The 13811-nt window shown below is 59.0% G+C and overlaps 1 protein-coding gene across 1 annotated transcript in view; it reads right to left on the reverse strand.

Moving 5' to 3' along the window:
• Positions 1-12779, reverse strand: part of PELI1 (pellino E3 ubiquitin protein ligase 1) — an 82682-nt gene extending 69903 nt beyond the window's left edge. Inside the window, exon 1 of the mRNA XM_048501424.1 lies at positions 12413-12779. The gene's annotated coding sequence lies outside the window, so the exon portion shown is untranslated. The remainder of the gene's footprint in view (positions 1-12412) is intronic.
• Positions 12780-13811: the final 1032 nt, after the last annotated feature.

Here is a 13811-nt window from a genome sequence, read left to right on the forward strand (position 1 = left end):
CCCCCCCCCACCCCCCCCCCCCCCCACCCCCCCCCCCCCCCACCCCCCCCCCCCCCCACCCCCCCCCCCCCCCACCCCCCCCCCCCCCCACCCCCCCCCCCCCCCACCCCCCCCCCCCCCCACCCCCCCCCCCCCCCACCCCCCCCCCCCCCCACCCCCCCCCCCCCCCACCCCCCCCCCCCCCCACCCCCCCCCCCCCCCACCCCCCCCCCCCCCCACCCCCCCCCCCCCCCACCCCCCCCCCCCCCCACCCCCCCCCCCCCCCACCCCCCCCCCCCCCCACCCCCCCCCCCCCCCACCCCCCCCCCCCCCCACCCCCCCCCCCCCCCACCCCCCCCCCCCCCCACCCCCCCCCCCCCCCACCCCCCCCCCCCCCCACCCCCCCCCCCCCCCACCCCCCCCCCCCCCCACCCCCCCCCCCCCCCACCCCCCCCCCCCCCCACCCCCCCCCCCCCCCACCCCCCCCCCCCCCCACCCCCCCCCCCCCCCACCCCCCCCCCCCCCCACCCCCCCCCCCCCCCACCCCCCCCCCCCCCCACCCCCCCCCCCCCCCACCCCCCCCCCCCCCCACCCCCCCCCCCCCCCACCCCCCCCCCCCCCCACCCCCCCCCCCCCCCACCCCCCCCCCCCCCCACCCCCCCCCCCCCCCACCCCCCCCCCCCCCCACCCCCCCCCCCCCCCACCCCCCCCCCCCCCCACCCCCCCCCCCCCCCACCCCCCCCCCCCCCCACCCCCCCCCCCCCCCACCCCCCCCCCCCCCCACCCCCCCCCCCCCCCACCCCCCCCCCCCCCCACCCCCCCCCCCCCCCACCCCCCCCCCCCCCCACCCCCCCCCCCCCCCACCCCCCCCCCCCCCCACCCCCCCCCCCCCCCACCCCCCCCCCCCCCCACCCCCCCCCCCCCCCACCCCCCCCCCCCCCCACCCCCCCCCCCCCCCACCCCCCCCCCCCCCCACCCCCCCCCCCCCCCACCCCCCCCCCCCCCCACCCCCCCCCCCCCCCACCCCCCCCCCCCCCCACCCCCCCCCCCCCCCACCCCCCCCCCCCCCCACCCCCCCCCCCCCCCACCCCCCCCCCCCCCCACCCCCCCCCCCCCCCACCCCCCCCCCCCCCCACCCCCCCCCCCCCCCACCCCCCCCCCCCCCCACCCCCCCCCCCCCCCACCCCCCCCCCCCCCCACCCCCCCCCCCCCCCACCCCCCCCCCCCCCCACCCCCCCCCCCCCCCACCCCCCCCCCCCCCCACCCCCCCCCCCCCCCACCCCCCCCCCCCCCCACCCCCCCCCCCCCCCACCCCCCCCCCCCCCCACCCCCCCCCCCCCCCACCCCCCCCCCCCCCCACCCCCCCCCCCCCCCACCCCCCCCCCCCCCCACCCCCCCCCCCCCCCACCCCCCCCCCCCCCCACCCCCCCCCCCCCCCACCCCCCCCCCCCCCCACCCCCCCCCCCCCCCACCCCCCCCCCCCCCCACCCCCCCCCCCCCCCACCCCCCCCCCCCCCCACCCCCCCCCCCCCCCACCCCCCCCCCCCCCCACCCCCCCCCCCCCCCACCCCCCCCCCCCCCCACCCCCCCCCCCCCCCACCCCCCCCCCCCCCCACCCCCCCCCCCCCCCACCCCCCCCCCCCCCCACCCCCCCCCCCCCCCACCCCCCCCCCCCCCCACCCCCCCCCCCCCCCACCCCCCCCCCCCCCCACCCCCCCCCCCCCCCACCCCCCCCCCCCCCCACCCCCCCCCCCCCCCACCCCCCCCCCCCCCCACCCCCCCCCCCCCCCACCCCCCCCCCCCCCCACCCCCCCCCCCCCCCACCCCCCCCCCCCCCCACCCCCCCCCCCCCCCACCCCCCCCCCCCCCCACCCCCCCCCCCCCCCACCCCCCCCCCCCCCCACCCCCCCCCCCCCCCACCCCCCCCCCCCCCCACCCCCCCCCCCCCCCACCCCCCCCCCCCCCCACCCCCCCCCCCCCCCACCCCCCCCCCCCCCCACCCCCCCCCCCCCCCACCCCCCCCCCCCCCCACCCCCCCCCCCCCCCACCCCCCCCCCCCCCCACCCCCCCCCCCCCCCACCCCCCCCCCCCCCCACCCCCCCCCCCCCCCACCCCCCCCCCCCCCCACCCCCCCCCCCCCCCACCCCCCCCCCCCCCCACCCCCCCCCCCCCCCACCCCCCCCCCCCCCCACCCCCCCCCCCCCCCACCCCCCCCCCCCCCCACCCCCCCCCCCCCCCACCCCCCCCCCCCCCCACCCCCCCCCCCCCCCACCCCCCCCCCCCCCCACCCCCCCCCCCCCCCACCCCCCCCCCCCCCCACCCCCCCCCCCCCCCACCCCCCCCCCCCCCCACCCCCCCCCCCCCCCACCCCCCCCCCCCCCCACCCCCCCCCCCCCCCACCCCCCCCCCCCCCCACCCCCCCCCCCCCCCACCCCCCCCCCCCCCCACCCCCCCCCCCCCCCACCCCCCCCCCCCCCCACCCCCCCCCCCCCCCACCCCCCCCCCCCCCCACCCCCCCCCCCCCCCACCCCCCCCCCCCCCCACCCCCCCCCCCCCCCACCCCCCCCCCCCCCCACCCCCCCCCCCCCCCACCCCCCCCCCCCCCCACCCCCCCCCCCCCCCACCCCCCCCCCCCCCCACCCCCCCCCCCCCCCACCCCCCCCCCCCCCCACCCCCCCCCCCCCCCACCCCCCCCCCCCCCCACCCCCCCCCCCCCCCACCCCCCCCCCCCCCCACCCCCCCCCCCCCCCACCCCCCCCCCCCCCCACCCCCCCCCCCCCCCACCCCCCCCCCCCCCCACCCCCCCCCCCCCCCACCCCCCCCCCCCCCCACCCCCCCCCCCCCCCACCCCCCCCCCCCCCCACCCCCCCCCCCCCCCACCCCCCCCCCCCCCCACCCCCCCCCCCCCCCACCCCCCCCCCCCCCCACCCCCCCCCCCCCCCACCCCCCCCCCCCCCCACCCCCCCCCCCCCCCACCCCCCCCCCCCCCCACCCCCCCCCCCCCCCACCCCCCCCCCCCCCCACCCCCCCCCCCCCCCACCCCCCCCCCCCCCCACCCCCCCCCCCCCCCACCCCCCCCCCCCCCCACCCCCCCCCCCCCCCACCCCCCCCCCCCCCCACCCCCCCCCCCCCCCACCCCCCCCCCCCCCCACCCCCCCCCCCCCCCACCCCCCCCCCCCCCCACCCCCCCCCCCCCCCACCCCCCCCCCCCCCCACCCCCCCCCCCCCCCACCCCCCCCCCCCCCCACCCCCCCCCCCCCCCACCCCCCCCCCCCCCCACCCCCCCCCCCCCCCACCCCCCCCCCCCCCCACCCCCCCCCCCCCCCACCCCCCCCCCCCCCCACCCCCCCCCCCCCCCACCCCCCCCCCCCCCCACCCCCCCCCCCCCCCACCCCCCCCCCCCCCCACCCCCCCCCCCCCCCACCCCCCCCCCCCCCCACCCCCCCCCCCCCCCACCCCCCCCCCCCCCCACCCCCCCCCCCCCCCACCCCCCCCCCCCCCCACCCCCCCCCCCCCCCACCCCCCCCCCCCCCCACCCCCCCCCCCCCCCACCCCCCCCCCCCCCCACCCCCCCCCCCCCCCACCCCCCCCCCAAGGAGGAGGAGGATTTATATCCCCCCTTTCTCTCCTGTAAGGAAACTCAAAGGGACTTATACACTCCTTTCCCTTCCCTCCTCACAACAAACACCCTGTGAGGTAGGTGAGGCTGAGAGAGCTCCGAGGTCACCCAGCTGGCATGTGTTGGAGTGCATAAACTAATCTAGTTCACCAGATAAGCCTCCACAGCTCAAGTGGCAGAGCAGGGAATCAAACCAAGTTCTCCAGACTAGAGTGCACCTGTTCTTAACTGCTACACCGCACCACAGGAGGGGATACATCAAATAAACAGAAGTAGAAGAAGAGGAGGAGGAGGAGTCGGATTTATATCCCCCCCTTTCTCTCCTGTAAGGAGACTCAAAGGGGCTGACAATCTCCCCTCACATAAACACCCTGAGAGGCAGGTGGGGCCGAGAGAGTTCTGAGAGAACTGTGACTAGCCTAAGGTCACCCAGCTGGCATTGAGTTGGAGTCCACAGGCTAATCTGAATTCCCCAGATAAGCCTCCACAGCTCAAGCGGCAGAGTGGGGAATCAAACCTGGTTCCTCCAGATTAGAGTACACCTGCTGTTAACCACTACGCCACTGCTGCTCCAAAATTGAACGAAACTGCTTTCCTGGATGAAGAATGACCCATCTGAAAAAGTACCTCTCTTCACTTCCAACACTATAAGCTGGCACAGAATTGTGTGCACCGGAAGTGACATCATGGAATTGTTGTTAGGGCCAGGGCTCCACACATCCATTCTCCTGTGGTCTAGCAAGAAGCATCCCTTCCCAGTACACACTTCCAACAAAAACATTCCTCATCTGCTTAGCCTGTGCTGAAGACGGCAGTGGCCAACCAAAATGGTTTTACTAATGCCGTCCGCAAACACAACACAAGAGAGGAAACCACACTGGTCATCAACAATGATTAATTCTGGTGGGCTAGTGAGTCAAAATAGTCATTAGCCCCTGCTGGGAGACCAGGAACATCAATCAGACTACTGTACTGATCCATCAAGCAGCAGTGGCGTAGTGGCTAAGAGCAGTGGCTAAGAGCAGGTGAACTCTGATCTGGAGGAACCAGGTTTGATTCCCAGCTCTGCCGCTTGAGTTGTGGAGGCTTATCTGGGGAATTCAGATTAGCCTGTGCACTCCCACACACGGCAGCTGAGTGACCTTGGGCTAGTCACAGCTTCTCGGGGCTCTCTCAGCCCCACCTACCTCACAGGGTGTTTGTTGTGAGGGGGGAAGGGCAAGGAGATTGTAAGCCCCTTTGAGTCTCCTGCAGGAGAGAAAGGGGGGATATAAATCAAAACTCTTCTTCTTCTTCTTCTACTCATGGAAGCTATCCCAAATGATTTGAAAAACCTCTCAGAACTTGTGTGTACAGACAATTGTTGATGTCACTCTCCATCCCAATGGCACCTTCAGAGACTATAGGAGTAAAACAAACAAGTCTAAGGTTCCCAGGGCTTATTCTACCATAGAGTTTTTTTGCTTAATAGCAGAGCATTCCTGCATTGCTGGCAGTGTGATGACATCACTTCTTACAAGCACCAGAAGCAACATCGTGGTGTTGTCAAGCTAGGCCTTTCTTCACTGCCAGTAAGTCCTCACCCAACCCTTCCAGCAGTTGCCAGAGGGTACCTGGCACCCTACACAGAACAGCACCAACATGAAATACAGGCCAGGAACCAAAAACTTGCTCTAGGTGCAAATGCAGGCTGTGAGATTTCTATTTTATGCAGTAGCTTGCCACAAATTTACTGGCTGTGAAGAGGGGCCTAGCTCAACAACCCCATGATGTCATTTCTGGTCAACACCAGAAGTGGGATCATCATCATACACCAGAAGTGACATTATCACACTGTCAGCAATGCAGGGACACCTATGCTATTTGGACAAAAACTCTATGGTAGAATGGGTCCTGGGAACCTTGGTTTTGTTTGTTTTATCCCTACATTGTATTTATGAGACCTTATACTGTATCTGTTTTATGTCTCATTGTACACCGCCCAGAGCCCTTCGGGGGTTGGGCAGTTTATTAAGTCAAAGAAAGAAAGAAAGAAAGAAAGAAAGAAAGAAAGAAAGAAAGAAAGAAAGAAAGAAAGAAAGAAAGAAAGAAAGAAAGAAAGAAAGAAAGAAAGAAAGAAAGAAAGAAAGAGAGAGAGAGAGAGAGAGAGAGAGAGAGAGAGAGAGAGAGAAGAAGAAGAATTAGAAGAAGAATTAGAATTAGAAGAAGAAGAAGGAGGAGGAGGAGGAGGAGGAGGAGGAGGAGGAGGTCTCTGAAGGTGCCTCAACCTCTGGTTACAGTCCCTGAAGTTCACAAATTGTCCTTCTCCTCAAGACCTAGAAAGCTGCGGCAAAAGATACAACCTGAAAATCCCCACAGACTCACAAAACAAGCAGTGTAAATTTTTTTACCCTAGCCCTGCTTCATTTCCTTGGGAAAACACTGCGAAGTTCACTAACAACTGTTCCCTGGTTTTTGAGACATTTGTGCTAAGATCCTGCATGCAGTTGGGCGGATTAAATATCCAATAAGAGAACAGCCATTTAACTGTGTGCATAGGATGGCCAGTTTGGCATGTGAGAGAATGATCTTGCTCGGCTTTGTGTGTGTGTGTGTGTGTGTGTGTGTGTGTTTACGCGTGTGCAAAGAACACAAGGAAATCCAGTAGTTTCCCAAATTGCCCTTTGTTCTCAGTAGCTGTAACCAAACAGAATATTACAGCATAAAAGGCACGTGGCTGATAAGCATTCCAAATTACCTTAGATTTGATTTTTTTAAAAGGACACTGCTAAACTGTACGTTTTATAATTTGATCGCCGTGATCGCCTATTAGCATGTAGTTTTGTTCAGGAAATCCCTTGAATTTCGGAATGAAAAGCTTTCTCTAAACGGCTCTTTTATCTTGGAAACTGAAAATCAATGTGCAGAATTTCCGTTAATACGAGCAAAGTTTAGAAGCAGGTTAATGGAATACAGAAGAGTTTTCTTGGGGAAGCAAATTAAGTGAAAGTGCACAAAGGCCTCCTATGCGTCATGAATGCTAAACACAGGAGAAACGCCATGACTCAAAGTCTTGTCGGTTCGGAGATGGAAGAACAGCATGACACAGATCTGCTACCCACCCCCCTCATCTGGGGGGGGGGGTGAAAAGTGGTATCAAGTCGCAGTCCACCTATGGTGATCCCGTAGGGTTTTCAAAACAAGATCTGTTCAGGTTTGCCATTGCGTTGTTGAAGGCTTTCACGGCCAGAATCTCTGGAGTGCTGTGGGTTTCCAGGTTGTATGGCCGCGTTCCAGCAGCATTTTCTCCTGACATTTCGCCTGCACCAGAGGAACATCTGAAGATGCCAGCCACAGATGCAGGCGAAACGTCACGGGAAAATGCTGCTGGAACATGGCCATACAGCCCAGAAACCACACAGCACCCATGATCCTCTGAAGATGCCCTAACCCTAACCCTAACCCCACAACACTACGGGTTTGCCATTGCCTGCCTCTGTGTAGCAACCCTTGGTGGACTCCCACCCAAGTATTAACTAGGGCCAACCTTCTTAGCTTTCAAGATCTGATGAGACTGGGCTAGCCTAGGTTTATCCAGGTCAGAGCAGAGGTGGTTTGCCATTGCCTGCCTCTGCATAGCAACCCTGGTCTTCCTTGGTGGTCTCCCATCCAAGTACCAACCAGGGCCAACCTTCTTAGCTTCCAAGTTCTGATGAGACTGGGCTAGCCTGGGTTATCCAGATCAGAGCAGAGGTGGTTTGCCATTGCCTGCCTCTGCATAGCAACCCTGGTCTTCCTTAGTGGTCTCCCATCCAAGTACTAACCAGGGCCGACCTTTTAGCTTCCAAGATCTGACTGGGCTAGCCTGGGTTGTCCAGGTCAGGCCATTGCCTGCCTCTGTGAAGCCTTTCTTGGTGGTCTCCCATCCAAGTACCAACCAGGGCCAACCTTCTTAGCTTCCAAGATCTGATGAGACTGGGCTAGCCTGGGTTATCCAGGTCAGAGCAGAGGTGGTTTGCCATTGCCTTCCTCTGCATAGCAACCCTGGTCTTCCTTGCTGGTCTCCCATCCAAGTTCCAACCCTACTTAGTTTCCGGGAATGGGCTAGCCTGGGCCATCCAGGTCAGAGCCACCCTTACCTACTGGTATAATAATCCAAACACCAGTTAAGATCTATTTCAGAAGCCCTTCAGAGGTGAGGTGGGTGCGCAGGGCTTTTTCAGTAATGGAATCTCACCCGTGGAACCCCTTGCCCCTTGAGCAGGCCTTCCATTGCTCTTTTTTTAGGTTCCAGACCAAACCATTTCTGTTCATGCATGCTTTTAATGAAGTGGAAGCTCTTGGAACACCCTCTTATAATGGGCCTTTTTGACAGAGAAATGTTACGTTAAGCAAGATTAAGCAGCTAATAGCAACGGTAATTATGCTTTGATGCATTGGCTGGGGTTTTTTTTAAAGGGAAAAAAAATCTAGATTTTAATTAATAACTTTTAACAGGGCTGCCAGCAACTGCGTGTGGACATTCCTAGAGATTTGATGGATGGAGCCAGTTTGGGGTGGGGAGGGATTTCAGTGGAGTATCATGTAGGGTCTGCAACCTGCAGCTCTCCATGCTGGCAGGGGCTGATGGGATTTGTAGTCCATGAACATCTCGAGAGCCGCAGGTTGCAGACCCCTATGGGATTCATGCTCCAAAGCTACTGTGTTCTCAATGGGAATTCTGGCATTGGAAGGCCCAACTTTTAAAGGTTTATGTTTTTACTAGATTTCATGTTGTACATCCCGTTCCAGCTCAGCTTTTCTGGAAAGAGAATGGACATTTTTTAAAAAACAATAACAACGATTAATTCTGTACACAGATATCTGCTCCTCTCTGGGAATCTGGCCTACCCTTCCACAGCTCTGGGAAATGTTTGCTCGCAGAAGATTGCGGAAGTGGGGGAGAGATTTGCACATCTTTAATTCATTAGTCGCGGGGGGGGGGGGGGGGGGGGGGGTTATATAGGGATGCAAAGACCCTCTCCCCACTATCTCCTCTCAACTGCCTTTTGAAAGCGAGAGAGAATGAGTCAGTGGAGAGAACTTTGCACTGAGCACAACATAAATATTATCGCTTTATGGCCTTGGGCAGAGATCAAGAGCAGAATAGTACGAAGATTGACAGACAGACGGGGTGGGTGGGGTCAACTTGGGAAGACGGAAGAATCTGCACTCAGCAAACGCACACACACCATATACATGGTCCCTCTTTGCACTTTTCCTGTAGTTCTTTCTTTTGGAACATCCAATGTAACGTTTCCATTCTGGCCTTGCTCAAGTTCATAGCATTACTTGGAGCCAAGGCAGAAGGTAAAGTTTTTCTGGACTCTCATCCGCTCAAGGAACTGAAGCTGGGATCTTCTGACTCATGATAACAGCACTGAAACATCAGTGGAAACACACCAATGTGCTTTCATTGATCTGTGCAGTTTGGTCATTATACCCACTAAACCGGCTATCAAAACTCTCTCTTGTTCCTACCCTGTTTCCCCGAATATAAGACATCCCCTGAAAATAAGACATAGTAGAGGTTTTGCTGAAGTGCAAAATATAAGGCATCCCCCGAAAGTAAGACATAGCAAAGTTTTTACTTGGAAGCATGCTTGACGAACAGAACACAGCCAGCTGTACCTACAAACTAGAGCGTACGTTAGCATGTCTCTCGCAATACAATAGCCACCTTTACACACGTCTTTAGTTCTACACAGCCCAAAGGCAACTGAGCAGGGATCCCCAACCTTTTTGAGCCCCCAGGCACCTTTGGAATGTTGAACCAGTGTGTTCAGTTCAGTGACAAAATGGTGACCACACATTGGTTGCTGAGGGAGGTGGAGCCAGCCAGAAAATGGCTGCCTCAGCTTACCTTCAGTCACACAGTGAAGATCCTTGTGCTGTGCTAGCAGCTGCTACTGAAGTCATGTTTTTTTTAAATATGCACACTCAATCAGAGCTTCAATAGAAGCTTTGGTGGTCAAAAGACCCACCTAGCCCTGCCCACTTTTTAAAAATGCTGGGGAGGGCAGCAGGAAAGATGTTTGCAGATCCCATGGTACTCATGTAACCCCCATGCTCAGAATGGGTTGACCCAGTACGGGGTGGAGACACAAAGCAGCAAGAGGCTGCAGCAGACCTCATGTAGTTTGGAGGAGACAAGGCTACCAGACTTGGACATTGATTTGTATAAGCCCTTAACACCTTGTTAAGGTAACTGCAATGTTGTTGGGAACTACTAGGAAGGTAGTTGTTTGTTTTTGCTATGTTGTAAATGTTGGAGTTTATTGTTTCAAGGTTTCTTTTTGTGCCTATAATGGGTGAGAGTTCTCCTGGAAACCTTCATCATGTTGAATCCTGTTCACCAAGCCCTTGGAGTCTTCAGGAGCCAACCCACTTGCAAAGAAGAATTGGACTTGGCAGTATCAGTAGACTGTAACTAGAAGGACTTGAAAATGCAATCTGAACAGGACCTTGAAGTGTGATGTTAAATGTTGATGTTATATGTTAAGAAAGTAAACCATTTTGTTTTAAAATTTGTTGTTGCAAACTCATTCCAAGTTCTGCCCCACAGAACCCACAAGCTGAGGTTACACTCACATGTACCACAGTGGGGATCCTTGCAGTAGAGGATCGGACTGTCCCCAAATCACAACTTTTCAAAAACGCGCCTCTCTCACGCACACACGCTCATTTCTATGCACCCAGACAGAAACAGAAAAATATGTGATGTCGTCCACACTTGAAAATCCAAATAGCATCTAACACCTATCAATGCCTTTGTTGACTTCCCCAGAAAATATCTGTCAAATTAATACCTCCACAGTTCCAACTCACAAGCAGACCCACTTTCTGGGCCCCCCTTCACCAGCCTGAGCTGAGAAACTAACACAGATGGGAGGGGAGAAAACAGAGAAATGGGACTTTAAATCATTTTTAGGAAATCGAGTTTTACTCTGTTCAAGCGAAATTGCTTTATGAGTGTTGGGAGTCTCCCAAGCCAATACGGGGAGGGGTGGTATACAAAAACCAACCAACAAACCAATATAAGTTTGCAGTCCCTAAGTCCTTTTGAGGAATGTTTAAGGATTCCCTCACCTGAAACTCATTAACTTGAAACTTGGAAATGAGTCACTGGGTATAAACTTTGCCAATACTGCCGGCTTCGTGGGACCTTAAGAACGGCCGCCTCGATTCCTTCCAAAGCACGTGTCCTGCACAGAATCAAAACCACTTCTATATATGGGAAAGCTAGCCCAAGAGGAATCAATTTTCGAGTGTCAAGCTTTGCATATTTGTTCAGCCCTTCATGTCCAAGATCAACAATTCTTGGCAACCACAGGCCGTTATTACCTCGAGAGGGTAAGATGACCTTTTCCGTCTTTCCCCCCCCCCCCCTCTCTAAATATGCTCAGATACCAAACATCATTCATCCATCCATGGGTCAGAAGAGCAGGACTCCCACGGCCACTGTCAGACCACAAATATCCATTTAAACACCAGCAGGCCACAACTGAGCACGAATCAAACCCAAGATGTGAGCAAGAGAGCTACTTTTAAAAAAACAAAAACCCAACTTGTTTGGGGTATCTTCTTGGTTTGAGATGCAAAATACGAACAGGAATCTCTGTTTTCTCTCTCCACCCCCTTCACTTCTCTTTTCACTCCCTCCCTTTTTCCTTTTTTTTTAAACAAACGTAACATGGAAACAAAAGCTTATTCCATTGCTGCGCAACTCAAATGCCAGGCAGGGAATCCTAGAGTTTGGTCAATAGGAAGTGAGAGAGGAAATGAAACAAAGACCGCTTTGAAAGACACTCGCAGCCAAAACAAATGTGCAGCCTTTAAAAGGGGACGTGAAGGGACGACAAAGCGCGGTGCATCCGGTCCCCGGGACTCGAATTGAAAAACAAAAGTGCATGCTCAGAACTGTCGAATTTTTTAATGTATATCTTTGAAAAATATATATGGTTTTTTAAAAGAACCAGAGCTCCCGTTTAGAAGACTGGCCCAAATCATCCTGTTCATCCCCTCTCTCAAAATGTCAGTTCACTTTGCATCTTGATTTCCCTTTTTCAAAGGGAAAAAATTAAGCAATACCCCTCCCCTTCCCACTATATTAGTGATTTACAGACTTTGAGGAAGTGGATGGAGAAATCTATTGCTCAAACATGTTTTTGTTACCGACAGTGTACATCTATTTATAGTGGTTGGGGGGAGAAGAAAAGAGGACCCAAATGGCTAAAGTAAAAAACTTCATTAGGACGTAGCCCCATCCTTTAAAAAAGGGGGGGGCTTCCTCTTGAATGATGGGAGACCTTCAGAAGGGGGGGAGGGGATTGTAAGAGAATAAAACTCTCCTAGGTGAACACAAAGGAGCTCAATTCCTGTTTTGCCATCTTTTTAAAAATCCTGGCTGCCTAATGTTAGAAGCTGGGCAAAGAAAGATTGAGAATCAGGGCCAAGAAAGAGACAGATGAAAGGGGGGGGGGGTCGGTTTCCACCCCCCCATCTCTTCCGCCCCTAGAGGAAAGCTCCCTGGCAAAAGGGGTTTCCAGCCCCCCGCCCCAGATGCCATGTTGCCAAAGGAAAGCTGAACTCCAGCCGCCGGTGCCATTTCCCCCTTCCAGCCGAGAGGACAAAGAACCCAAGAGAGCCCCCAAGGAAAAGGAGCCATTCCGAATGGGGAAAGGGGGGGGGGGAGGACTCGGGGGGAAGGGAACCAGAATCCGGAGTCAATCCGGAGGCGGCGCCAACCCCCCTCCCCCCCCCAAAAAAAAAATGAATCAAACCAGAGAATCTTACCCTTGGAGTACTCGAGAGCCCGGGAGCGCACGAAGGGGGGCGCAAAGCGCAGACGGTGCCCAAGGAATCGAGTCAGCTCCAGGGCAACGCGAATAAATAATAACAATAACAATAATGTTTATCTTGCAGGAGCCCAGTTGACCCAGTAAATTGGGGGGGGCGACAGGCGACGAGGGTAGATTCCAGCTGGGGGCAGGCGATCGGCTGCGCGGAACGGATCCCCCCCGCCGCTTCCTCTTTTGTGGCTGGGATCCAGCAGGGCCAGGACGCGCCAGCCGCCTCCAACGCCAGCCTCCAGCGCTGTGGGTCAGCCACGCAACCCACACAGACACCAGGGGGGAGGGAGGCAGGCAGGCAGGGAGGGGGGTGGGGGAAAAGGGTGACTTCATAAGAATGCACCACCACCACCCCCCCACCGCCACCCCCGGGGAGGAGCATGGGAAGTGTAGTCCTCGGAAAAGGCGAGGCCGGCGGCCAGGGAGGAAAGCGAGCCTCTTGCAACGTGGGGAGGGAGGAAGCGAGCCTCTTGCCAGGCAGGGCGAGAGGCTGGCAAAGGCCCCTTTCCGCACAGGCAGGCTCATTTACTTTCAGGGCGCTTTGCAACTGGATTTCGCCGTGCAGAATGTCAAAACACCACTTGCGAACCATTGCGGAAGTGGGTCGAACGTGCATTATTCTGCCCGTGCGGAAGGGGCGAAAGGCTGCCAATGCTGGGAGGATTCGCAGCCAGAACCTTGCAGGATCTGGGGTAAGGGAAAAGGGAGGCGGGTTGTGCGTTCACACACGCATTTGAGCCACTAGCAAAGCACTTGAAGGATGGTTAGAAAGTAGGTGGGGGGTGGGGGCTGGAGATATCACTGAATTAAAGCTATTCTTCACATTCCAGAGGTCAGCCCCCCTGGAGGAAACGGCTACTTTGAAGGGTAAATTCTACAGCATTATACCCTGTTTATTATTATACTTTAATTTTGTTTAATATCACAATAATAAACTGGGTATAATGCTGTACGATCTACTTTGAAGGGTAAATTCTGCAGCATTATACCCTGTTGTTATTAAAGTTTAATTTTGATTAATATCACAATAATAAACTGGGTATAATGCTGTACAATCTACTTTGAAGGGTAAATTCTACAGCATTATACCCTGTTTATTATTATAGTTTAATTTTGTTTAACATCACAATAATAAACTGGGTATAATGCTGCAGAATCTACCCTCCAAAGTAGCCCTTTTATCCAGAAGGTGGTGGTGGTTGTTGTTGTTATTTAATTTTGTTTAATATCACAGCTCCCAATTCTTTAGCTGGTTGTTGGCCTTTCATTACAATTCGAGTCTCACCCAGAGGCCTGGGAAGTTGTAACGTATCGTGCGTAGTTTTCGTGCGGATCCCAGCAGA

The sequence above is a fragment of the Sphaerodactylus townsendi genome, linkage group LG01 (genome assembly GCF_021028975.2).
Source record: "Sphaerodactylus townsendi isolate TG3544 linkage group LG01, MPM_Stown_v2.3, whole genome shotgun sequence".
NCBI lineage: Eukaryota > Metazoa > Chordata > Lepidosauria > Squamata > Sphaerodactylidae > Sphaerodactylus > Sphaerodactylus townsendi.